The following is a 26939-nucleotide window of genomic DNA, read 5'->3' as shown; positions in this document are numbered from 1 at the left end:
CTTGTGCAATCTTTAAGGGAGTGACATTACAACTATGTTGACCTTTTTCTCTTTCTATTTTTGTGTAAAGTGGTAAATACTAATAATGGTTAAAAATAAGATGATGCTCTCTTTTGCACACAGTTCTAAGAGTACTAAGATATATTTTAAAAAAATAGAATGAAAAATGATCATACTTCTCAAATTAGACTTCTGCCAGAAGTCTTCAAATTTCCAAATTATTATTCATAGTAGAGAATTGGGAAACATCATGTTAAATATCATCCATGTGATCTATATTTTATTGAATAAGTGGGAAGGCTTATGAAATATATACATGATACTAGTTAAAATACATTTAAAAGTTACTAAGTACCAGAAAAACTTCACTCATTCAGTTATTTAATATTCACAAGAAGCCAGGGGATTGATATAGTTATTACATCCATTACACATTTCAGAAATATGAAAACGGATAGGTTAAATAATTCAAAGATCACAAAGGCAAGAGTGGCCAAATCAGGATTTGAACTTGAGTCTGACTCAGTAACCCATTGTCTTAATTATGGCAACTCTATGGCAAAGCTAATTTATTATGAAAAAAAAACAGAAAATCAATTTCAAGGAGTAGGTATCACTTAACAAAATACATTGGAATAAATTGGGTGGTGAATGGAGGACATTTTTATGCAGAAAATAGAAGTAAAGTACAATAAAATGTCGATTTCAGCTTCTGGCTGTGGCAGATTGGCTTGCTTCAGTCCACTCTATGACAATAATAAGAAAATTCACATAAAATGAACAAAAAGAATAAGTTCAAGGCAGTAAAATGTGTCAAGGCATTATGGACTTGACCACGAAAGCACATGTGAACTCCTCAATCCTTTCAATTAGGCTCGCCTAACTTTGCCCAAATCCCAAAATAAACAAACAAGCAATAAAAAACACTATAATGAAAATGGGCACCAATACATCCAGGTAAACACAAATTCAATTCGAGAGGAACTGAATAAAAGTGAATAGAATAAATTTTATTAGAACAAAAATGTGAGGTAAAAAATATATTGAATTAAAGCTAGTTGTATATTAAAAATAACACTTCTAAGAAAAAAGTGATAATTTATCATGAAATATATTATGAATATTCAGTATTCACTCCAACATTGATATATATTGGAAAATCACCTCAATGCATTCCAACTAGACATTTAGAGAAATTCTGAATAAATGATTAAGCAAGCTCACAACTGATGCAGACTTTCTGGATTTGAATATAGATATCTAATAGAAATACACTGGATTAGTGTTCTAACTAATGCATGAGCCTACACTATTAATTAGATAAAATATTTTAAAAATTGATATAATAAGCAAATTTAGATTTATTGAGTGATTCTAATTTATGTAAATCAACTTGGTTAATGGCATTCTTTTTTTAAAGATTTTATTTATCCGAGAGTGAGACAGAGATGGCAACAGAAAGCATAAGCAGGGAGGAGAGAGAGAGAAAGTGGGGAGCCTGTGATATATTTCACTTAATATTTATTGTGATACTTCTAATACTAATGCATCACAATGTTTTCTTGTTATAAAATAATCTGCCTTTGATATGACATGCGGGAATGTAATACATATATCTTCTCTTATAGCTTCTGCAATGTTTGTGGTAATACCAAAATTGGTGCATGTTAAATATATAAAATCTATTTTGAATATTTCCTTCAGAGATGAGTCATCGGTAAGGCCACTAGGCATGAATATGTGTGTGTGTTTCTAGTATTCCATGAGTTTGTGTTAGTTTATCTCTTCAGTATAATAGTTAAATTTATCGGTAAGCCAATTTTGGAAATTCCTAGATGTACCAATTCAACATGTCTGAAAGTTGAAGCAATACCTAATCAATGAAAATTTTGAAAGGGGAGTATTAATCATAGGAACTCTAACTTCAGATCCCAAGTAAAAAGCCCTGAAAACTAGCTCCAGTTTTGATTAATGCACCCTTGAAGCATTCTCATCCAAATCTTTCAGTTTACAGGTAAGTAAACTAAAGCAAAAGAAAATTAATGAACTGCTTCAGACTAGAAACCTAAATTAAAAAATAGTATCTGGAAAGAATATGTTTTCTCTTTGGTGATACTGTTCAGAAGGGAAATATATTTTATTGAAGAAGTTAATACTTGGAAATGAACTCAACAACTTAGTAGGAGGTATTGGATGAAATATACTACATAAAGAAGAAAAAGGCTGCAGTGCTTAAGTCTTATGGAGATGCCTGCCCAGAACACAGCTCCCCAGGGGGGTGGGTGGTTGAGACAAAACTGTGCAGGTCTCGTAGTAAAAGATGAATTCTCACCGGGTTAAGGATATGCTGAGAAAAGCCATTTAAAAATAAACTGCAAAGACCAACAAATTAATGACCTAACTATCTCAATTCTGGAAGAAAGCCCAAAAAATGTTTGGTAGCAGTTTGTATTACAGAAATAGGTAATAACAAAAAGGAATGTAGCTAGGCTATAAATAGGAAAAAAAATGTACTTAGCCCAAGAGCACTTCTTGGGTTTTGTGGTCTGTTTATAACCCCCTGATAAAGAGGTAGTCTGTGTAAAAACTGCCTGTTAAAATTGAGATTTTTATGGGCTCAATAATTTTCTAAACAATACATCGTACTACACATCACATTAATAACAGTAGTATTATCCTTCTCCAGCTAAAATTACAGTGACATAAAATGGATGTTTAGGTTCAGAATGACAATCCAAAGGACTGTAAATGTTTGTTGTTCAATAAAAGTACCATTTTCTTTATTATACTGAACTATCCAAGAGAAAAACTGAATAACAAACACAAAAAACGAATGTCAAAAAATTAATAAGCATTATTTGAAAAGTATATCTTTCATTTTCATCAGTATCGATCATAATGACATATTTATTAAATGTTTTAGTTGATAAAACAATGATATACATTACCTTAATATCGTTCAATTCATATCCTCTGTAAAAGATAATTCACTAAAACCTTATTTGATAGCAATGGCAACATCATTATTGACCCATTTACACAGCCATTTACACAGCCAAATGATATATTTCAAATACTACCATTTGAAGTTTTTTTCCCCTAGTCTCAAAAGTTATGCCACGCACAGAAAAGTATGGCCAAAATAATAAAACTCACGTAAAACTAACCAGAAATTCAGCAGGAAGAACCAATAAGAAATAGATAATCTGTGGGGAGCAGCTACACAATAGGAATCAGAGACAAGCAAGGAGTAGAAATTGAGAAAAATCCTCTGACAAACTAAGTCACATACTCTGAAAACAGGATAATATTATGAGAATTTCAAGCTTTGGTACAATGCAGATAAACAGATTTCGAATCCAGTTCAACCCTGACTCTATTCAGACAACCCACATAGTACAAGTGTAGCAGAGAGATGTGTGCATGTTCAAGAATATGCATTTACTTCAGCTTCAACTCTCCAAAACACTGTTTGATTTTCAATTAAAAAAAAAAAAAACACATGCAACACGAGACACATTTTGTGACTCCAAGACACGTACAAACAATAGCAAATACTTATTTATGTTAGTTGTACCAGATTCTGTTCTAATTATTGTTTTTTTTTTTTCTTTTTCTTAAAGGTATTTATTTATTTATTTATTTATTTATTTATTTATTTATTTATTTTTAAGAGACACACAGAGAGAGGCAGAGACACAAGCAAGAGGAGAAGCAGTCTCCATGCAGGGAGCCCAATGTGGGACTCAATCCCCAGGCCCCAGGGTCACCCCCTGAGCCAAAGGCAGATGCTCAACTCCTAAGCCACCCAGGTATTCTGATTTAACATTTTTAAAATATTTTATTTATTTATTTGACAGAAAGAGAGAGAAAGCACAAGCAGGAGGAGCAGGAGGGGGAGAAGCAGGCTGTCCGCTGAGCAGGGAGCTCTACATGGGGCTCGGTCCCAGGACCTTGGGATCATGACCTGAGCCTGAGGCAGATGCTTAACCTGCTGAGCCACCCAGGCGCCCATCATTTAATACTTAGGATACCTGTGTCAACTACCAGTGATTATCATCTCTACTTCGCAGATGGGAAACCTGAGGCAGAGAGAAGTGAAGCATCTTGCCCAGGGGCCCAGAGCTGGTAAACTGCCTATATGGAGTCCCAATCTAGGTTGTCTGTACCAAGAATGCACGTTCTCAGCTGCCATGCGATCCTTCTTGTCACTCCTCCTAAATATGAAAACATTAAGTATCCAACCTTCTGCCATAATACAGTCACAGAGAGAACATCATGTGACATCATTTCTGATATGATAATATAGAGGTAACTGGCAAAAGCCTTTAATCAAAGTATACATTATATTAGGTTAATTAAATGTACCTTAAGAAGGAAAGGTGGTACTGTTTTCAGTACAAAAAGAGGAAATCAGTAATGGGCTAAATAAAATATTTATGAAGTTAGTATTAAACTGTCTTATTTAATTGTCTTCACTGACTTGACTAATTTTGTTTCTGGTAAATTACACTCTAAACTGTTGTTATTTTTAGTAGCTCTTAAATAAGACATCCTAATGAATGAAATCTGGCAACCAACACGAATAAATAAGCACATGTACCTCCATATTTTTAAACAGTTGAGATGGGTTTCTGAGATATAAATTTAACTATATTTTGAGTTGATAACATACAGGGACTTTGCTCTTAATCCAAAAGTATATACCCAGATATACTCCCTGTATGTGGCATGGGATCAAGAGATATTCCGGAAATGTTAAGAAAATTCCATTATTTTAAAGATTTTTTTAGCAACAATGCCACAGACTCTAGCTTTGAAATGGGCATCAAATAACATTCTAATGCACCCAGATTTCACAGCCAATTATTGGGATTTTATTCGAACGTCTCACGATATTCAAGGAAGCTAGTTTATTTGTAATCACACTTAAAAAATAATTTTTTAAAGATTTTATGAGGGGAGGAGCAAGATGGCGGAAGAGTAGGGTCCCCAAATCACCTGTCTCCACCAAACTACCTAGAAAACCTTCAAATTATCCTGAAAATCTATGAATTCGGCCTGAGATTTAAAGAGAGACCAGCTGGAATGCAACAGTGAGGAGAGTTCGCGCTTCTATCAAGGTAGGAAGACGGGGAAAAGAAATAAAGAAACAAAGGCCTCCAAGGGGGAGGGGCCCCGCGAGGAGCCGGGCTGAGGCCGGGGCGAGTGTCCCCAGGACAGGAGAGCCCCGTCCCGGAGGAGCAGGAGCTGCACCGACCTTCCCGGGGGAAAGGGGCTCCAGGGAGGTGGAGCAGGACCCAGGAGGGCGGGGATGCCCTCGGGCTCCCCGGGACAGTAACAGCAACTGCGCGCCCAGGAGAGTGCGCCGAGCTCCCTAAGGGCTGCAGCGCGCACGGCGGGACCCGGAGCAGCTCGGAGGGGCTCGGGCGACGGCTCCGGGGAGGGGGCTGCACGGCCGGGAGCACGAACCCAAAAACACAGGCCCGGGAGCACTGGGACAGAACCCAGGATCCGACCTCCCCCCGGGACAGGCAGAGGCCAGGAGGGCCCAGGACAGCAAGGACGCTCCTGCCCCAGCTGAGCAGATCAGCGGCCCCGCCCGGGAGCCTCCAGGCCCTGCAGACGGAGAGCTCCGGAGTTCCTGCCGGAGCTGAATCCAGGTTTCCAGAGCTGCCCCGCCACTGGGGTTGTTCCTCCTGCGGCCTCACGGGGTAAACAACCCCCACTGAGCCCTGCACCAGGCAGGGGCAGAGCAGCTCCCCCAACTGCTAACACCTGAAAATCAGCACAACAGGCCCCTCCCCCAGAACACCAGCTAGACTGACAACTTCCAGGAGAAGCCAAGGGACTTAAAGAACACAGAATCAGAAGATACTCCCCGGTGGTTCTTTTTTTGTTTGTTTGTTTTTGTTTTTGTTTTGTTTTGCTTTTTGATTTGTTTTCTTCCCCCACCCCCTTTTTTTCTCCTTCCTTTTTCTTTCTCTTTTTCTTCTTTTTTTTTTTCGTTTTTTTTTCGCTTGTCTTTTCTTTCCTTCTTTCTCTCCTCTCTTTTTCTCTTTTTCCCAATACAACTTGCTTTTGGCCACTCTGCACTGAGCAAAATGACTAGAAGGAAAACCTCACCTCAAAAGAAAGATTCAGAAACAGTCCTCTCTCCCACAGAGTTACAAAATCTGGATTACAATTCAATGTCAGAAAGCCAATTCAGAAGCACTATTATACAGCTACTGGTGGCTCTAGAAAAAAGTATAAAGGACTCAAGAGACTTCATGACTGCAGAATTTAGAGCTAATCAGGCAGAAATTAAAAATCAATTGAATGAGATGCAATCCAAACTAGAAGTCCTAACGACGAGGGTTAACGAGGTGGAAGAACGAGTGAGTGACCTAGAAGACAAGTTGATAGCAAAGAGGGAAACTGAGGAAAAAAGAGACAAACAATTAAAAGACCATGAAGATAGATTAAGGGAAATAAACGACAGCCTGAGGAAGAAAAACCTACGTTTAATTGGGGTTCCCGAGGGCGCCGAAAGGGACAGAGGGCCAGAATATGTATTTGAACAAATTCTAGCTGAAAACTTTCCTAATCTGGGAAGGGAAACAGGCATTCAGATCCAGGAAATAGAGAGATCCCCCCCTAAAATCAATAAAAACCGTTCAACACCTCGACATTTAATTGTGAAGCTTGCAAATTCCAAAGATAAAGAGAAGATCCTTAAAGCAGCAAGAGACAAGAAATCCCTGACTTTTATGGGGAGGAGTATTAGGGTAACAGCAGACCTCTCCACAGAGACCTGGCAGGCCAGAAAGGGCTGGCAGGATATATTCAGGGTCCTAAATGAGAAGAACATGCAACCAAGAATACTTTATCCAGCAAGGCTCTCATTCAAAATGGAAGGAGAGATAAAGAGCTTCCAAGACAGGCAGCAACTAAAAGAATATGTGACCTCCAAACCAGCTCTGCAAGAAATTTTAAGGGGGCCTCTTAAAATTCCCCTTTAAGAGGAAGTTCAGTGGAACAGTCCACAAAAACAAAGACTGAATAGATATCATGATGACACTAAACTCATATCTCTCAATAGTAACTCTGAATGTGAACGGGCTTAATGACCCCATCAAAAGGCGCAGGGTTTCAGACTGGATAAAAAAGCAGGACCCATCTATTTGCTGTCTACAAGAGACTCATTTTAGACAGAAGGACACCTGCAGCCTGAAAATAAAAGGTTGGAGAACCATTTACCATTCGAATGGTCCTCAAAAGAAAGCAGGGGTAGCCATCCTTATATCAGATAAACTAAAATTTACCCCAAAGACTGTAGTGAGAGATGAAGAGGGACACTATATCATACTTCAAGGATCTATTCAACAAGAGGACTTAACAATCCTCAATATATATGCTCCGAATGTGGGAGCTGCCAAATATATCAATCAATTAATAACCAAAGTGAAGAAATACTTAGATAATAATACACTTATACTTGGTGACTTCAATCTAGCTCTTTCTATACTCGATAGGTCTTCTAAGCAAAACATCTCCAAAGAAACGAGAGCTTTAAATGATACACTGGACCAGATGGATTTCACAGATATCTACAGAACTTTACATCCAAACTCAACTGAATACACATTCTTCTCAAGCGCACATGGAACTTTCTCCAGAATAGACCACATATTGGGTCACAAATCGGGTCTGAACCGATACCAAAAGATTGGGATTGTCCCCTGCATATTCTCGGACCATAATGCCTTGAAATTAGAACTAAATCACAACAAGAAGTTTGGAAGGACCTCAAACACATGGAGGTTAAGGACCATCCTGCTAAAAGATAAAAGGGTCAACCAGGAAATTAAGGAAGAATTAAAAAGATTCATGGAAACTAATGAGAATGAAGATACAACCGTTCAAAATCTTTGGGATGCAGCAAAAGCAGTCCTAAGGGGGAAATACATCGCAATACAAGCATCCATTCAAAAACTGGAAAGAACTCAAATACAAAAGCTAACCTTACACATAAAGGAGCTAGAGAAAAAACAGCAAATAGATCCTACACCCAAGAGAAGAAGGGAGTTAATAAAGATTCGAGCAGAACTCAACGAAATCGAGACCAGAAGAACTGTGGAACAGATCAACAGAACCAGGAGTTGGTTCTTTGAAAGAATTAATAAGATAGATAAACCATTAGCCAGCCTTATTAAAAAGAAGAGAGAGAAGACTCAAATTAATAAAATCATGAATGAGAAAGGAGAGATCACTACCAACACCAAGGAAATACAAACGATTTTAAAAACATATTATGAACAGCTATACGCCAATAAATTAGGCAATCTAGAAGAAATGGACGCATTCCTGGAAAGCCACAAACTACCAAAACTGGAACAGGAAGAAATAGAAAACCTGAACAGGCCAATAACCAGGGAAGAAATTGAAGCAGTCATCAAAAACCTCCCAAGACACAAGAGTCCAGGGCCAGATGGCTTCCCAGGAGAATTTTATCAAACGTTTAAAGAAGAAATCATACCTATTCTCCTAAAGCTGTTTGGAAAGATAGAAAGAGATGGAGTACTTCCAAATTCGTTCTATGAAGCCAGCATCACCTTAATTCCAAAGCCAGACAAAGACCCCGCCAAAAAGGAGAATTACAGACCAATATCCCTGATGAACATTGATGCAAAAATTCTCAACAAGATACTGGCCAATAGGATCCAACAGTACATTAAGAAAATTATTCACCATGACCAAGTAGGATTTATCCCTGGGACACAAGGCTGGTTCAACACCCGTAAAACAATCAATGTGATTCATCATATCAGCAAGAGAAAAACCAAGAACCATATGATCCTCTCATTGGATGCAGAGAAAGCATTTGACAAAATACAGCATCCATTCCTGATCAAAACTCTTCAGAGTGTAGGGATAGAGGGAACATTCCTCGACATCTTAAAAGCCATCTATGAAAAGCCCACAGCAAATATCATTCTCAATGGGGAAGCACTGGGAGCCTTTCCCCTAAGATCAGGAACAAGACAGGGATGTCCACTCTCACCACTGCTATTCAACATAGTACTGGAAGTCCTAGCCTCAGCAATCAGACAACAAAAAGACATTAAAGGCATCCAAATTGGCAAAGAAGAAGTCAAACTCTCCCTCTTCGCCGATGACATGATACTCTACATAGAAAACCCAAAAGTCTCCACCCCAAGATTGCTAGAACTCATACAGCAATTCGGTAGCGTGGCAGGATACAAAATCAATGCCCAGAAGTCAGTGGCATTTCTATACACTAACAATGAGACTGAAGAAAGAGAAATTAAGGAGTCAATCCCATTTACAATTGCACCCAAAAGCATAAGATACCTAGGAATAAACCTCACCAAAGATGTAAAGGATCTATACCCTCAAAACTATAGAACACTTCTGAAAGAAATTGAGGAAGACACAAAGAGATGGAAAAATATTCCATGCTCATGGATTGGCAGAATTAATATTGTGAAAATGTCAATGTTACCCAGGGCAATATACACGTTTAATGCAATCCCTATCAAAATACCATGGACTTTCTTCAGAGAGTTAGAACAAATTTTTTTAAGATTTGTGTGGAATCAGAAAAGACCCCGAATAGCCAGGGGAATTTTAAAAAAGAAAACCATATCTGGGGGCATCACAATGCCAGATTTCAGGTTGTACTACAAAGCTGTGGTCATCAAGACAGTGTGGTACTGGCACAAAAACAGACACATAGATCAGTGGAACAGAATAGAGAATCCAGAAGTGGACCCTGAACTTTATGGACAACTAATATTCGATAAAGGAGGAAAGACTATCCATTGGAAGAAAGACAGTCTCTTCAATAAATGGTGCTGGGAAAATTGGACATCCACATGCAGAAGAATGAAACTAGACCACTCTCTTGCACCATACACAAAGATAAACTCAAAATGGATGAAAGATCTAAATGTGAGACAAGATTCCATCAAAATCCTAGAGAAGAACACAGGCAACACCCTTTTTGAACTCGGCCATAGTAACTTCTTGCAAGATACATCCACGAAGGCAAAAGAAACAAAAGCAAAAATGAACTATTGGGACTTCATCAAGATAAGAAGCTTTTGCACAGCAAAGGATACAGTCAACAAAACTCAAAGACAACCTACAGAATGGGAGAAGATATTTGCAAATGACATATCAGATAAAGGGCTAGTTTCCAAGATCTATAAAGAACTTCTTAAACTCAACACCAAAGAAACAAACAATCCAATCATGAAATGGGCAAAAGACATGAACAGAAATCTCACAGAGGAAGACATAGACATGGCCAACATGCACATGAGAAAATGCTCTGCATCACTTGCCATCAGGGAAATACAAATCAAAACCACGATGAGATACCACCTCACACCAGTGAGAATGGGGAAAATTAACAAGGCAGGAAACAACAAATGTTGGAGAGGATGTGGAGAAAAGGGAACCCTCATACACTGTTGGTGGGAATGTGAACTGCTGCAGCCACTCTGGAAAACTGTGTGGAGGTTCCTCAAACAGTTAAAAATAGACCTGCCCTACGACCCAGCAATTGCACTGCTGGGGATTTACCCCAAAGATACAGATGCAATGAAACGCCGGGACACCTGCACCCCGATGTTTATAGCAGCAATGGCCACGATAGCCAAACTGTGGAAGGAGCCTCGGTGTCCAACGAAAGATGAATGGATAAAGAAGATGTGGTTTATGTATACAATGGAATATTACTCAGCTATTAGAAATGACAAATACCCACCATTTGCTTCAACGTGGATGGAACTGGAGGGTATTATGCTGAGTGAAGTAAGTCAGTCGGAGAAGGACAAACATTATATGTTCTCATTCATTTGGGGAATATAAATAATAGTGAAAGGGAATATAAGGGAAGGGGGAAGAAATGTGTGGGAAATATCAGAAAGGGAGACAGAACGTAAAGACTGCTAACTCTGGGAAACGAACTAGGGGTGGTGGAAGGGGAGGAGGGCGGGGGGTGGGAGTGAATGGGTGACGGGCACTGGGTGTTATTCTGTATGTTAGTAAATTGAACACCAATTAAAAAAAAATTAAAAAAAAAAAAAAAAAAAAAAGATTTTATTTATTTGGTCATGAGAGACACACACACAGAGAGGCAGAGACATAGGCAGAGAGAGAAGTAGGCTTTCTGTGGGGAGCCCGCTGTGGAACTCGATCCTGAGACTCCAGGATCATGACCTGAGCCAAAGGCTGGCAACTGAGCCACCCAGGTGTCCTTTAAAAAAAATAATTTAGGTTAAATTACATATTCATGAAATTCCTTTCTTAAAAAACAACTTCCAACTGTAAGACTATTCCGAACAATAAACTGAAAATTTTCAAGTAATTACAACATTTTATGAAAATGTAAAATCTTATAAATATAAGCAAACAAAATTAACTTATTCCTTCAATTTTGGCTTGGAGTTCAGCTCTACAACAAGGGTTCTTTTTGTACTGCCCAGAACATTTTAGATTTAAAAAATAGAAACCAATCCAAGCCACCCTTAAAGAAGAAACCAGATAAAATGAGTGCACACGTACACACACACACATACACAGTGGGGCAAAGCAAAGGGGAAAGGTGTGTAAAGATACCTTGTCATCTCATGGGAAAAAAAAAAAAAAAAAAAAAAAGGGCTATGGGTGGGAAATGCAGTGGAGCCAGCTGAGATACTTTGGGTGGAAAGCCACTGGGACCTGACATCTAATTTCTCAAACATTCTCTGTGAAATGTCTCATCTCATCTACATCATTCTCTCCGCAAACTGGATTTCTTTTCTCTGTAATCTCATCAGGAAATGTCTATTCCAATAAAATTCAGGATTGCATTTTCTCTCAAGTTTAATATTATTAGAGAATGACTAGGTTCTCAATCAGCAAACCAAATTCCCAGGAGACAATATCTGCCTGGCCAACGTCGCTCATTTGTCCACTTGAATTTCAGCTCTCAGGAGAGGGGGGGGCCTCTCTGACATGGGTAAACATGAGGACAGAGGCCCTGCCTATGAGGGTAGGGGCAAAACCACACATAAAGTCTTTCTTAGCTATTAACATATTTAAAAGAGCTTTTTCACTGTTTTGCAGTGTGATATGCATGGGGAAACTGAATTAAAAATGAATTTAAGTCAGTTTTTAGAATAAATAGAGGAGGAACAATTAGTTGATAGAATAATTTGAACATTTCAGTGAAGGTTCTTTAGAGAACTTGGGAAAAAAATGAAATTTAAAATCCGCTTACCGTAAACAAGGAAAATGTGTAGCAGTTGCTAATCACTTTCACTTCATTGTACCTAAAAGGTGATCAATAATATTTCTTAATGAACAGAATTTTTTTAATTTAAATTCAATTAGCCAACATAAAGTACATACTTAGTTTCAGATACAGTGTTCAATGATTTACCAGCTGCGTGTAACACCCAGTGCCCTCCTTAGTGCTCCTTGTCACCTAATTACCCCTGCCCCCCACCCACCTCCCAAAGAACATAAATTTCATTGGATTTTATTCCTCAGGAATTTATGGGCTCCTTTACTGTCGTTCAAATAGGAAGTAATTGAAGTCAATGTGAAGGTAAAGGTATTTTAAAGTGACCACTAATTGTTTCACACCTTCTTTGTTACACCTTTGTCAAGAAATCAAATGAAATATCTACTGTGTGTCTATAAATAAGACATAAGAAGGATTTGTAGTTCAAGTTTTTTTATGTTTAATTTCTATTTTATAGATTTTATAGTTTTTTTATTTTATAGTTTTTATTTTATTAATTTATTTTATAGATTTCATCATGAAACGGAAAATTTCAAATCTAGAAAATTAAACTACAAGAATTCATTGATATAAAACTTTTTTTTTTTTTCCTCAGTGAGTGGAGATTCTGAGTTGACTTAGGCTTTCCTTACCTTACAGGGGTTTAATTAATATTTTATTTGGCTACTTCCAAAATTTTCATTTAAAGCCATTTCTTTTCTATAGCTAAAGAGCTATAAATTGTTCCTTCTGGTAAGCAAAGGAATATTCAAATGTGTATTCTCCCAAACTTTGTTTGTAAAATATTAACACATTTTACTTCAAAAGAGAAAAAAGAATATTCAGAAAATAATGGATAGTGTAACTGAAATCATGCTGGAAAAGAACTGTGTTGCAATGATAGACAACTTCAACTCAAATTATCTTCAAAATGGCCTTTTAAGTATGATGGGGAACCAAGGGCTAGCTGAGGACAAAGCACAAGCTGATATCCCACAAAGGACCTCCACGGGGTGGGTTAAGTGTGAGTTCCTAGAAGCTTCCAATTGTCTTAAAGTTAATGCCTTGCTAGAGGGAAAAACAATCTTTAACTTGACAATGGCAAGGCCTCCAGTACCTGGAGGTCTTCCTTTGCAGATGAAAGTCCTTTTGAAATCTCCCTTTTCCTTACCTCCCCCAGCCCCCAGGTACACAATCAGCCACCCCCACTAGCCCTGGGCAGCAGCTCCTCCTGACCACGGGTCCTGTCCCTGTGCTTTAGTAAAACCAACATTTTGCACCAAAGACGTCTCAATAATTCTTTCTTGGTCGTCAGCTCCGGACCTCACCTATATTCCAGAACTTCATCAAGTGCAATTATGATATAATACAAATAAAACACATACACAGGATACTTATTTCAGACATATAAACTACATCTCAAAAAATAGCATTTCCTTTTGTTATAATTGAGATTTTATTTCTGTTTCGATCTGTGTTTTGCAAATTTCTTATAAGCAAAAAGAACTTTCGGTAGCCATGCTGATAAACCTTTTGATTAGGGTATGGAGTCCAGGTAATTTATCAATATATCCTATTAATTTCTTCTTTTTATATCTTTAATTCTATAAAAATCCAGTCTGAATATAAGAGTCTCGCATTATTGGGACAAATCTAGTACCTTCCATTTGTTTGAACAAATAACTCATTATACCGATAGAAAAACAGTCACAACTGCTATGATATTTTACTTGCTGGATCTAAACCTTTCAGTCATACCCACCTAATGTTAGGTCAGTGCCACTGCATTGCTGTCAGGTCACCTCATTTATTCAATCCTCTTAAGTTCTAGCCTGTATTTACTTACATATGGGACAAAACTCTATTTGGCTACATTTAGAATCATTGTGGAGCTTTAAGAAATGTCCCTGCCTGGCTCATAGGCCTAGAATTTCGTTGTTTTTTTTTTTTTCTTTTTTTTTTTTAATTTATTTATGATAGTCAGAGAGAGAGAGAGAGAGAGAGACAGGCAGAGACACAGGCAGAGGGAGAAGCAGGCTCCATGCACCGAGAGCCCGACGTGGGATTCGATCCCGGGTCTCCAGGATCATGCCCTGGGCCAAAGGCAGGCGCTAAACCGCTGTGCCACCCAGGGATCCCCATAGCCCTAGAATTTCTAAGTGATCTCACATGTTTCCTGACATTATGGTTTATAAACACTCCGAGGGTGAGTCTAATACGCAACCAAGCATGACAATCACTTCAACACTAAGCAAAATGCTTACATTTACAATATGAATTTTCAGAATATGTTTCAAAATTCCACTGATTTTCTAATTATTCTTCTACATGTGAAACAAAGGAAATATTTTTCATTTTTTTAATTAACAGCTTTATTAGATATCAGTCATATACCATAAAATTCGTGTTTTTGAAGTATATATTTATTTAGTAGTTTTTAGTACATTCAGAGTTGGGCAACCATTACTCCCATCTAAGTTCAGAGTAGTTTCACCACCCAGAAAAGAAACCCCATGCCCCTGAGCAACCACTCTGCCTTCTGTTCCTCCCCCTACCCTCTAGCAAACACACATTCATTTTTTTGTTTCGGTGAATTTGCCTATTCTGGACATTTTATATAAATTAAGTCATGTAATATGTAGTTTTTTGTCATTTGGTTGTTTCATTAAGGATGATCTTTTTTAAGATTAATCTTATTTTAAAACATGCCAGTACTTCATTTAGGTGTTTATATAATTTGTCAATGTATAGATATATTCTATTTTGTCCATTTGTTGGTTGATGGCCATTTTGGTTAGTGGCAGGTTTGCTGTTTCAAATAATGCTCCTGTTGACATTAGTGTACAGGTTTCTGCATGGACATATTTTAATTCGCTTGCATATATACCTAGGATTATACTTGCTGAGTCATGTGGTAATTCTTTATAAAACTTTTTGAGCAACTTCCAACCTGTTTCCTCCAGCAAATAAATAATTTTGTATTCTCATCAGCAATGTATGAAGGATCCATTATCACCGCATTCTCTTTAACACTTGGGATTATCTTTTTTTTTTATATTATCCACTCTAGCAGTATCTTTTTAAAGCTTTACCTTACATTCCCTTAATGACTAATGATATTGAACATCTTTTCATGTGCTTCTTGGTCATTTCTACATCTTCCTTAGAGAAAAGTCTATTCAGATATTTTGCCTATTTTTTCTTTATTTTGCCTATTTAAAAGTTATTTATCTTTTCATTTTTGAGTTGTAAGGGTTCTTTATGGAATCTTGATAAAATCCTTATCAGATGTGGGATTTGCAAATATGTTTTCTCATTCCTACAGTGATCTTTTCTTTCTTCATGATGTCCTTCTAATCATGAACATTTTTAATTTTTAGGAAGTCCAGTTTCTCTATATATTTTTGCCATTTGTGATTTTTGTGTTATATCTAAATTCAATCTAAAGTAATGAAGACTTAATTCTTGTTCTTTAGTTTTAGTTTTCTTTCCCCACCCCACAGACCTTAATGATATATAAATTACATGCAACATTGTGACAAATAAATTTAAGGTATACAACATAAATATACATATATATTATTTTATATATTTATATAAAATATATTATTTTATATATTTATATATTTACTTTATACAAATATTATATATAAATATAATATAATGCTATTTGTATGAATATTTACATATTTATATTTATATATAACAACTTATATATAAATATATAAAATAACATATATATAAAATCCCACTTAATTATGATCTATTAGTAAACACACAAATGTCAATAGTTACAGTTTTTTATGGTGAAAACTTCTAAAATCTACTCTCTTAGCAACTTTCAAATATGCAATAAATATACTTAATTATAGTCATCATGCTGTACATTACTTCACCTGAATTACTCATCAGATAGCTGGGAATTTGTATCCATTGACCATCTTCATCACCCTATTCCCTTAGCCACCACAATTTGTTCTCTATATGAGTTAGTTATTTTATATTTCATATAAAAATGAGATCATAAAGTATTTGTCTTTCTTTGTCAAACATTTCACTTAACATAATGCCTTCAAGACTCATCCATGTTGGCACAAATGGCAAAATTTCTATTTTCATGGCCAAATAATATTCCAGTGTATGCATTTGTGTGTGTGTATCACACATTTTTTTTTTTTTTTTTTTTTTTTGCTTATTTGTAAGTTGAAACATAGGGGACACCTGGCTGGCTCAGTTGGTTACACATCTGCCTTTGGCTCAAGTAGTGATCCCAGGGTCCTGGGATGGAGCCTGCATCTGGCTCCTTGCTCAGTGGAGAACCTGCTTCTCCCTCTGCACCTCTCCCTCATCATGCTCTTTCTCTCACTCTGCTTTCTCTAAGTGTTAAATAAAATAATAATTATATATATAAGTAAATTGTTTATATATCTTGACTATTGAAAATATGTAATGCTGCAATGAACAAAAGGATTCAGATATCTTGAGACAGTGATCTCATTTGCCTTGGATATAAATACCCAGAAGTGAGGACTCCTGGGTGGCTCAGCAGTTGAGCATCTGCCTTTGGCCCAGGGTATGATCCTAGAGTCCCGGGATCAAGTCCCACATTGGGCTCCCTGCATGGAGCCTGCTTCTCCTCCGCCTGTGTCTCTGCCTCTCTCTCTCTGTGTTTCTCATAAATAAAATCTTTTAAATAAATAAATAAATAAATATCCATAAATAAATAAATAAATAAATAAATAAATAAATAAATATCCAGAAGTGGAATTGTTGGATCATATGTTAGTTCTATTTTTAATTTTTTGAGGAACTGTCACATTGTTTTCCATAGTGGCCACGTCACTTTGCAGTACTACCAACAGTGTACAAATGTTCCCTTTTCTCCCATTCCTTGTCAGCATTTATCTCTCACCTTTTTGATATTAGACATGCTAACAGGCATGAGATGATATCTAATTCTGGTTTTGATTTGTATCTCTCTAATGATTAGTGATGTTGAGCACCTTTTCATGTACTTTTTGACCACACATATGTCTTTGGAAAAATGTCAATTCATGCACTTTGCCCATTTTTCAACTGGATTCTTTGTATATTTGCTATTGAGTTCCCCAAATATTTTGGATATTAAACAATTGTCAGATATGTGGTTTACAAGCATTTTCTTTTATCCCATGAGTTTCTTTTTCATTTTGTTGATTATTTTACTATGTATGTGCTTTTTATTTGATATAGCCCTACTTGTTTACTTTTGCTTTTTATTGCTTGTGCTTTGAATAGCACATCCATAAAATCATTGTTAAAACCGGTGTCAAAAAGATTTTTTCTCCATATTTTCTTCTGGGAGTTTTATGGTATCAGGTTTTACATTTAAGTCTTTAATTCATTTGAGTTAATTTTTGTGAATGGTAAAAGGTAGGAGTCCACGTTCATTTGTGTGTGTGTGTGTGTGTGAGAGAGAGAGAGAGATTTTTTTGCACACCATTTATTGAAGAAACCGTTTTCTCCACTGAGTATTCTTGGCTCCCTTATAAAATACTAGCTAACCATACATTCATGGGTTTAGTTCTGAGCTCTCTATTCTGTTCCATTAATATATGTGTTTCTACACCAGCAGCATAAGATTTATTACTATAGCTTTGTGGTATAGTTTGAAATGAGGAAGTGTGACGTATCAAGCTTTGCTCTTCTTTTTCTGGAATGCTTTGGCTATTTGGGGTCTTTTATGGTTCCCTATGAGGTTCAAGGCTGTTTGTTTCCTCCCAATTTCTACAAAAGACGCCACATTTATCTTGATAAGGAATGCATTGAATCTATAAATTGAGTATCATGGACGTTTTTACAATATTAATTCCTCCAATCCAAGAATAAGGGGTATTGCCCCTTTTATTTGAATCTTTGATTTCTTTTATCAATATATTATAGTTCTCAGTTTATAAATCTTTCACCCTCTTGGTTAAGTTTATCCCCAAGCACTTTATTCCTCACTATGATAATGTGAATGGGATTGTATTCTTAATTTCTCTTTCAGATGTTTTATTGTTAGTTTATATATATGCATACTAGTTTTGTATACTACTTTTGTATTCTGCAAATTTACTGCATTCAATTTTTGATGGAGTTTTTTAAACTCTTGGTATATAAAATCATGTCATTTGCAAACAGAGACAAATTGCTTCTTCCTTTCTAATTCAGATGCCTTTTATTTCTTTTTCTTCCTGAATTTCCTAAGACTTCCAGCACTCTACTGAATAGGAGAGGTGAGACTGTGTACTCTTATTCCGTTCCTGATCTTAGAGAAAAAGCTTTCTGCCTCTCATCATACTTAGGTATGATGGTAGCTGTGGGCTAGTCAACTTTATTATGTGAAAGTATGTTCCATCTCTACCAAATCAATTGAGAGTTTTTATCATGAATGGATGTTGAATTTTGTCAAATACTTGTTTTTCATCTATTGAGATCATCATGTGCTTTTTATATTTTATTCTAGAATATTATTGTGATGTATCACATTCACTGATTGCATATTGCCTTGTATCCCATAGGTGAATCCCACTTAATTATGGTATTTAGTCATTTTAATACGCTGTTGAATTCAGTTTTCTAGGAATCTGCTGAGAATTTTTACATCAATATTCACCAAAGATACTGCCCTTCAGTTTTCTTGTAATATCCCTATCTGACAGTATCAGTGCAATGCTGGCCCTGTAAAATGAACTTGGGAATGTTGTTTCCTCTTCAATTTGGTATTAGTTCTTTAAATATTTGGTAGTATTCACTAGTGAAACTATCTGGCCCTGAGCTTTTTTGTTGGGGAAGATTTTTTAATTCAATCTCCTTACTTGTTTTAGTCTGTTCAGGTTTTCTTTCTTTTTTTTTTTTTTTTTCATGATTTGGTCTTAGTAGACTGTATGTTTCTAGGAATTTATCAATTTCTTCTAATTATCCAGTCAGCTGGTATATAATCTTTCCTAGTAGTTCTTATCATATAATCCTGATTTTTTATGTGTCTCTGTGTTTCTGGCAGCTCAACTTGATTGTCCATTTTTTCTTTTCATCTGCCTACATTTACGTCTTGCAATGAAATTCTATTCTTCCTTTACTCTTCCTTATGTCCATTTAGCTCATTTAAAATGTTTGCTCTGATTATTTCATTTTATTTTACTCTTGTGACTAATATTGTTTGTCATTGGCTACCTCTCAGAATATTTCAGTGTTGTTACCCTGAATACCTACTAAAATCTTGATGATCAACTTTAAATATGCCAGTCTAGTAATTGTTTCGCTTTTCTGTTTAGGCTTTGTTTTAATTTATGTAGAAACAGAATTTTGGCTAATCTTAAAGTAGCTTTTTTCAAATTTACTGATTCCATTGTTGTTTGGTATATATCACTACCATATTTTTAGACCCTTTCTTTTTTTTTTAAGATTTTATTTATTTATTCATGACAGACACAGAGAGAGAGAGAGAGAGAGAGGCAGAGACACAGGCAGAGGGAGAAGCAGGCTCCATGCAGGGAGTCCAACATGGGACTCGATTCCGGGTCTCCAGGATCACATCCCAGGCTGAAGGTGGCACTGAACCAGTGGGCCACTGGGGATGCCCAGACTTTCTTCTTTAAAGAGGATCTTAACTATTGTCTCCTTGATTATAGACTGAACTGAGTCCTTTCGAAATAACAGAATATCAGAAGGGAAAAATAGCGACTTTGAAATGGAGAAACCTGGCAGATACTGAATCAAATGATCAGGTTAACGTTAATAGTATTGTCATGTGAATTTCATTTGCACATTGCCTCTGTAGTTTTTTTCCCAAATTATGACTTCAATATATTCATTTAAAAATATCAAACAAACCAAAAATCAAAGGACATTCTACAAAATATCTGACCAAAATACCAAAAGGAAAGGAGACTGAAAAATTATCACAGCTCAGGAGAGACTAAGAAACATGATTACTAACTGCAGTGTGGTATCTTGATTTGAATCCTGAAACAGAATAAAAATATTATTGAAAAAGTGCTAAAGTATCAAAAAGTCTATAGTTAGTAGTAGCATAACGATGTTAATTTCTTAGTTTTGATAAATAAGACATGCATCTGTTGATAATAGTATTAGAGGAAGCTAGATGAAAACTGGAAGGAAATATTTCACACTCTCTGTAACATTCATAAGACCTACAATGATCTAAGCAAAATTTTTTATTTTTATTTGTTTTTATTTATTTATTTTTTTAAAGATTTCATTTATTTATTCATGGAAAACACAGAGAGAAGGAGGCAGATACACAGGCAGAGTGAGGGGGAGAAGCAGGCCCCATGCAGGGAGCCCGACATGGGATTCGATCCTGGGTCTCCAGGATCTCACCCTGGGGTGAAGGTAGGCGCCAAACTGCTGAGCCACCAGGGATCCCCTAAGAAAAAAATTTTAAAGTGAATAATACCATATCCACAATTGGATATTCTTTGATTTTTAAGGATTCGACTTTTTACTCTAGTATGAATGCAAAAAAGTTTAAGATATACATATGATAGAATTTGTGGTAGAATTTGAAAGTTGGTTATAAAAATTACATGGAATAATAAATCCCAAGACTTTGTTGAGAAAAGGATATATAACCTATAATATGCATATATGTGTATGTATACCCATAAAGATATATTAATCTACTCACATATAATGTATATTCTACAAAGTACAAAATTATAATTACAAAATTACAATATTCACAGAAATATATACAATTATCAATTATATATTTAATAATCATATGTAATTATGTATGTACACAAAAGTTCATACAATATTTGAGACACTAAAGTATAGTTATAGGAAAGGTTGATTATATGGGATTTGATCTCTGCTGACTAATGCAACTTTAGCTTGCACCATTGTCCTCTTTATTTCCTACTCTCCTGGCCCCTGACCTTAGAATTGGCCAATGTCTTTCCCATCAACCTTGTTTAGTATTCCTGGAATAATTACTACTTCATCTTCTTAAATCCAACTCACTCTTCCAGCTTAAAATAATTACCAATTTCTAATGAGTCTTTTTCTAATATCTGGTTGGATAAGGACTTATATTTTATAAACCTATTATTTTTCCTTTGTAATACTTGCAAAAATTGCAATTTTGTCCTTATTTATGTAGGTATCTTCTAAAGATGTAACAGCCCATATTAGTTTGTGAGGACTGTCACAACAAAATACCACACACTGGATGGCTTAAATGGCAGGGATGTATTTTCTTACAGTTGTGGAGGCCCAAGATCATGATAGGTGTGGTCATGTTTGGGCTTTTGGACAATCGCTTTCTTGTTATGTTCTCACATTGTCTTTCCACTGCATGCAACCTTCATATTTCTTTATCTTCTTCTAAGAACACCAGTCATATTTGATTAAGGCCCACCCTAATGGACTCATTTTAATTTGATCACCTCTTATAGAGATTTTACTTTACCAAATATGGTAATATTCTGAAATACTAAAGGTTGGAACTACAGCATATAAATTTTGGAAGGATACAATTCAGCCCATAACATTCCCCATTTTATTTAGCTTTATGAGATGTGGTCCATGCCTGTCTTGTCCATATTTTTATGCAATCTTTTTAATGAATGAATGGAGAATGTACAAATGAACATTGCTACATAGGTGGAAGTGAGTTACGACTTTACTTTTATTTATAATATGGTCTAAATCAAGCTGAATGCATCAATCTATAAGCAATTGAACAGCCTAATCAGGTAGAAATATATTCACAATCTAAGGTAATGATAGTCATTTTGAGGTTAACTATAATATTAATGTCACTAAGGTGACAATTTCCTCTGTCATTTCCAATTTTCTCTACTTACACTTTTTAAAAAGGAATGTTATCAAATAGAAAAATTCAATATGATTAGATTATGCCAACCCATATGTTCTTGAACTAGGTTTCTGAAGCTGATTCCTTAAGAGATTTCAGTTTATGCTCTTCTTGAGCTGTCTCTTTGTTAACAGGCAATCATTTTCCTGACTGAATTTTTTATAAAAGCTCTTATGTAAAAATTGGCTCTTTGAAGATTTTCATATTTATGTCTTGTTTTAAAATACAGAAAATGATTTATTTTTAATAGCATATAGGCATGCTTAAAGAATCTGAAACCATCACTTAAGGAATATATAAGTTACATGAAATTTTCGTCTGTAAGTCTATTTTTGGTAAACTTTTTGTTAAAGTACAATATTCATACAGAAAAATGTTCAAGTGTTAAGTGCACGGTTCAATGCATTTTAATTAAGTAAATCACCAGTGTAACTGGCACCCAAATAAGAAATAGAACCAGCTCTCCCTAATGTCTTCTTCAAGTTGATAACCTCAAGGTAACACGTATCATAAATTCTACCTCCATAAGGTTTTCTTTAAAGGTTTCAAATTTTATACAAATTAACTTAAACATTATGTACTCTTTTAGGTCTAGCTTCATACAAACATTCACTCAGGAATATGCTTATGAACTAATCCATATTATTACACACCTAAATAGTTTATATACTATTCCATTCAGTAGATATATTTTAGTATTTATTTATTTAGCAAATAAATAATCAGAGTTTTAATCAAGCCCAAATGAAGACAGCTTAGTAAATATAATTTGTCTATTTTATTGTTGAATATTTGGGTTGTTTCCATTTTTTATTTTTCTTTATTAGACAAAAGTGTTGCTATTAGAATCCTTGTATATATGTTTGGCATAAATATATATCCATGTTGGACTTACACCTATTAGTAGAATTTCTGGTTCACAAAATATACATATATTCATTGTTACTAAATTCTACCAATCATTTCTCAAAGATGGCAATGCAGTTTCCATTTGGTTCCCTCTCTTTTGAGATAGTTACCCTTGAAACCTAGCTACCATACTTTGAGAAAGTTAAGAAGCTATAACTTTAGTTGAGATCTCACCTGACAGCATAAGTCAACTACACAACATGAGTGAGAATGCCCTGAGATGACTCCAACTCCCAATCTTCATGCCAGCCCAATTCATGTCAAGTGGAAACGAGAAGATTTATCCCCACTGAACATGCTCAAATACCAGATTAACAAGTAAATATATATGTTGCTATTGGTTTGACCCATTAAGTTTTAGAGTGATTTCTTATACAATAATTGATCATTGGAAAGGGAGAAAGCTTGTAGATAATACGATGATAATGAATTATTGAAAGACATGATATTTTTTATCATTTGGGACATGTCTAGATAGTCATGTATTTGGTAATTAAGTAACCATTGACATTTCCATAACTATCTATCAATTTTAGGCTTTATTCTGATAAAGAATAACATCATTTTATGTCACATAATTTCTTACAGTAGACTACCTGTATCAATCATCATTTTTTAAATATTTTATGTATTTATTTTATGTATTTATTCATGAAAGACATATAGAGAGAGACAGAGACACAGGCAAAGGGAGAAGCAGGCTCCTTGAGGGGAGCCCAGTGTAGGATTGGATCCCTGGACCTGGTGACCACACCCTGAGCTACAGGCAGATGCTCAACTGCTGAGCCACCCATGCATCACTTCAATCATCATTTTTAAGAACAGATTGAAGGAGACATATAATTTTTAGCTTTTACCTTATAACTTAAAGAAAACACAGAAAATATATATGGCCATTTGTGGATCTTATTTCATGAAGCATCTCTTCAGATAGTTTGCACAATTTTTTTTTAGTTGTTATCTTTTTATTATTGAGGTCTAAGAGTTTTAGGTATTTTAGATGCTAATAGTTTGTCAAATACCTGTATTATGAATATTTTCACCCTTTCTACAGCTTTTTTTCATTTTTTTTAAATTTAACTTTTTTGGAGAGGGTGTTTTGTACTGGTGAACTCCTAGTTTTATTTTCTTATTTTATGGTTTAGAACTCATTTTGTTTTGTTTTATTATTTTGCTTACTCCACGGTTATGAAGAGATGTTCCTATGTTTTCCTCTAGGAAGTTAATAGTTTTAGCTTTTAAAACCATTTTATGTTTTTTTTTTCTTTTTTTAAGGATTTTATTTATTTATTCATGAGAGACAGAGGGAGAGGCAGAGACAAGGGCAGAGGGAGAAGCAGGCTCCCTGCTGGGAGCCCAATGTGGGACTTGACCTCAGGATCCCAGGGTCACAACCTGAGCCAAAGGTAGATGCTCAACTGCTGAGCCATCCAGGCATCCCCATTTTATGTTTCATTTTGAATTTTTGTTGGAATATCAGGCTTTTTAACCACTATTTATTTAAAACACTAACTTTTGAATTGCCTAGGTACTTTCTAAAAAATCTGTTCAGATTATAGGTCTACATTGGATTCTATTCTGTTCAATCAATCCATGTTTACATCCTTAATACAACCAAATTGTATTGATTACTATAGCAAAATAATAAAACATTCAGAAAGTTTTTGACTATTCAATATCTTTTGCATTCCTATATAAATTTTGTTATCAATTTGTTATTTTCTCCATTAAACCTGGTGAGACTTTGAACGAGATTGCATTAAATCTGTACTTCAAGTTGGGGGCATTGCAATCTTAACATTATCAAATTTTGCAACACTTATTTATGTCTTCTTTAATTTCTCTCAGCAATGTTTTGTAATTTTCAAATTTGGGTGTTTGATATTTGATATGTGTCCTGTGGCCTTTCCCATTCATTAACTCACTTCTAAAACTCTATGATTAAATCTAACAGTCATTGCTATTGTTGTTACTATTTTCTTAGGAGTTTCTACATACTCATTTGTCTCTGGGCATGTCTGGAAGCTTTTGATACCCCAAATTGTAAATATTATGTTTTTAAAGGGTTAAAAACATTTTGTTATGTTTTCCACTATTAAAGGAAATTTGGGGCTTTGAAGGCAACTAAATTATTTGCAAATCATTTTGATTCCTTTGGGATCTGGTTTTAACTGTTGCTAACATATGACTAAAATAGATGTTACTCCAGGGGTAGATATTTCAGCCTTAAATTGAAGTGGGCCTCTTTGAGGTCATTACTGAATATCCCAGTTGATGCCCAAGGCTCTCCAATCTGGCTGGTCAGAGCTTGAAAGTCTCTCTGACCTGTGTGAGCTTTGGGAATGACTCAACTTAAAACTTCCTGTTTTAAGTGTGTGTTTGTGTTGCAAGGTTGTAGGTTGAATTGCACTTAATGCACGTGTAGTACAATATATAGCAAAGATTATCAGCACATCTCTGAGGCTTTTGCTACGTATCTTCTTTCTAGAACTCTGCCCTATAATTCCAGCTGCCTCAGCCTCCCCAAATGCCAATTATCTCTTAACTTAGTGAGACTGTCAGTCTCTTTCTGAGTACTTGCTCCTTGTCCTTGAATTTCTGAAATTGCCTTCAGGCATGAAGCCAAGGCTATTGGAGAGCTTACTTCCTTTGTTTCCATCTCTCAGGAATCACAATCTGGTGCTTTCTCTGTCCAAAGTCTGCTAACAGTTGTTTCATAGAGCTTTCTAATTGTGTATGGTGAGAGTTCAAGTTGTAAACATTCTATTCCAGCATGGCCAGGAAGTTAAATCCCCAAATGTAGTTTATATATATAAAGCAACCTGAAAGGAAGTGTGCAAGTTGTCTAATTTAACTGAATTATGTTAAACTAATAAATATGAATTAATAGTCCAATATCAGAACATCACCTTAACTGAATATGTCTGTAAATTTTAAAATAATTGGTTGATCATGCTATTTACTGAGAGAGAGAGAGAGAGGAAGAGAGAGACAGAGGTGGAGAGATAGATACAGATATGCTTGCAATGGAAGGAGAATATGATATTTTCTCATTTTATCCAATTATTGCCTACCAAAAACAGTTTAACACCATGATGATGACAAGGAATATATTTTGAAAAGGTGTGCTGATTATAAAAACACAAAACAAAGGACTAATAATCATTTATATTGTATATTGAGGAGAACTTAAAAATTCATATTGCATCTCAATGATAGTGACATAAATCATGATAAAAGTAGTTTTCTTTTCTTTTTTCTTTTTTTTTTTTTTTTTTCAAAAGATAGGCTGTCCTTTCGGTGGCATGTGCTCCGCAAATTTATTTGCCGATTTTTTTCCCCATTATCTTCCTGTCACTATCCATATTTGTATTTCTATAATCAATTAATGCTTAACTCTCTTATTTTAAATCAAGAACATATGTTAGTTGTCCTCTAACTGGGGATATATAGGGTATAAAAAAGTGAGAGGCACCCTGAGCTATATTCTAATTACATATAATGCTATAAAATATCTGTTTGTCTAGATCAATAACTGTGAATTAGACAAATATAAGAAAATTATCTGTTCAAAGTAAAATTGGAAAAATTTCCTCTTGCTTGTGGGTATAATCATCAGCTGCAGAAATGCCCCCCAGACTAATCTTCTCCTTTCTATAGACTTCACAACATTTTATCCGAGAGAACTCTTTTTAATAATCTCTTTTGTTATAATACCAGAGAATATTATTTACTGTATTCACAATAGCAGTCAAGCCAGCACAGAAACAAAAAAATGTATATTTCAGTAGTTATATATGGTGACAAGGTTTAATACGGGAGTTTTGATCTGAAACTGAGCATTTAAATACACAGTATAATTTAGTTGCTGTATTGATAGGACTG

At 35.5% G+C, this 26939-nt stretch overlaps 1 long non-coding RNA gene across 2 annotated transcripts in view; it reads right to left on the bottom strand.

Moving 5' to 3' along the window:
* The window catches only part of LOC140625560 (uncharacterized), a 191706-nt gene that overhangs the window by 46673 nt on the left and 118094 nt on the right, over positions 1-26939 (bottom strand). For both annotated transcript variants that reach the window (XR_012024913.1, XR_012024914.1), the window contains exon 2: positions 12275-12326. This is a non-coding gene — a long non-coding RNA (uncharacterized lncRNA). The remainder of the gene's footprint in view (positions 1-12274; positions 12327-26939) is intronic.

This window comes from Canis lupus, chromosome 36 (assembly GCF_048164855.1).
Source record: "Canis lupus baileyi chromosome 36, mCanLup2.hap1, whole genome shotgun sequence".
NCBI lineage: Eukaryota > Metazoa > Chordata > Mammalia > Carnivora > Canidae > Canis > Canis lupus.
Note: the sequence above shows the minus strand (reverse complement) of the source record. Positions and strands in the feature narration are given on the sequence as shown.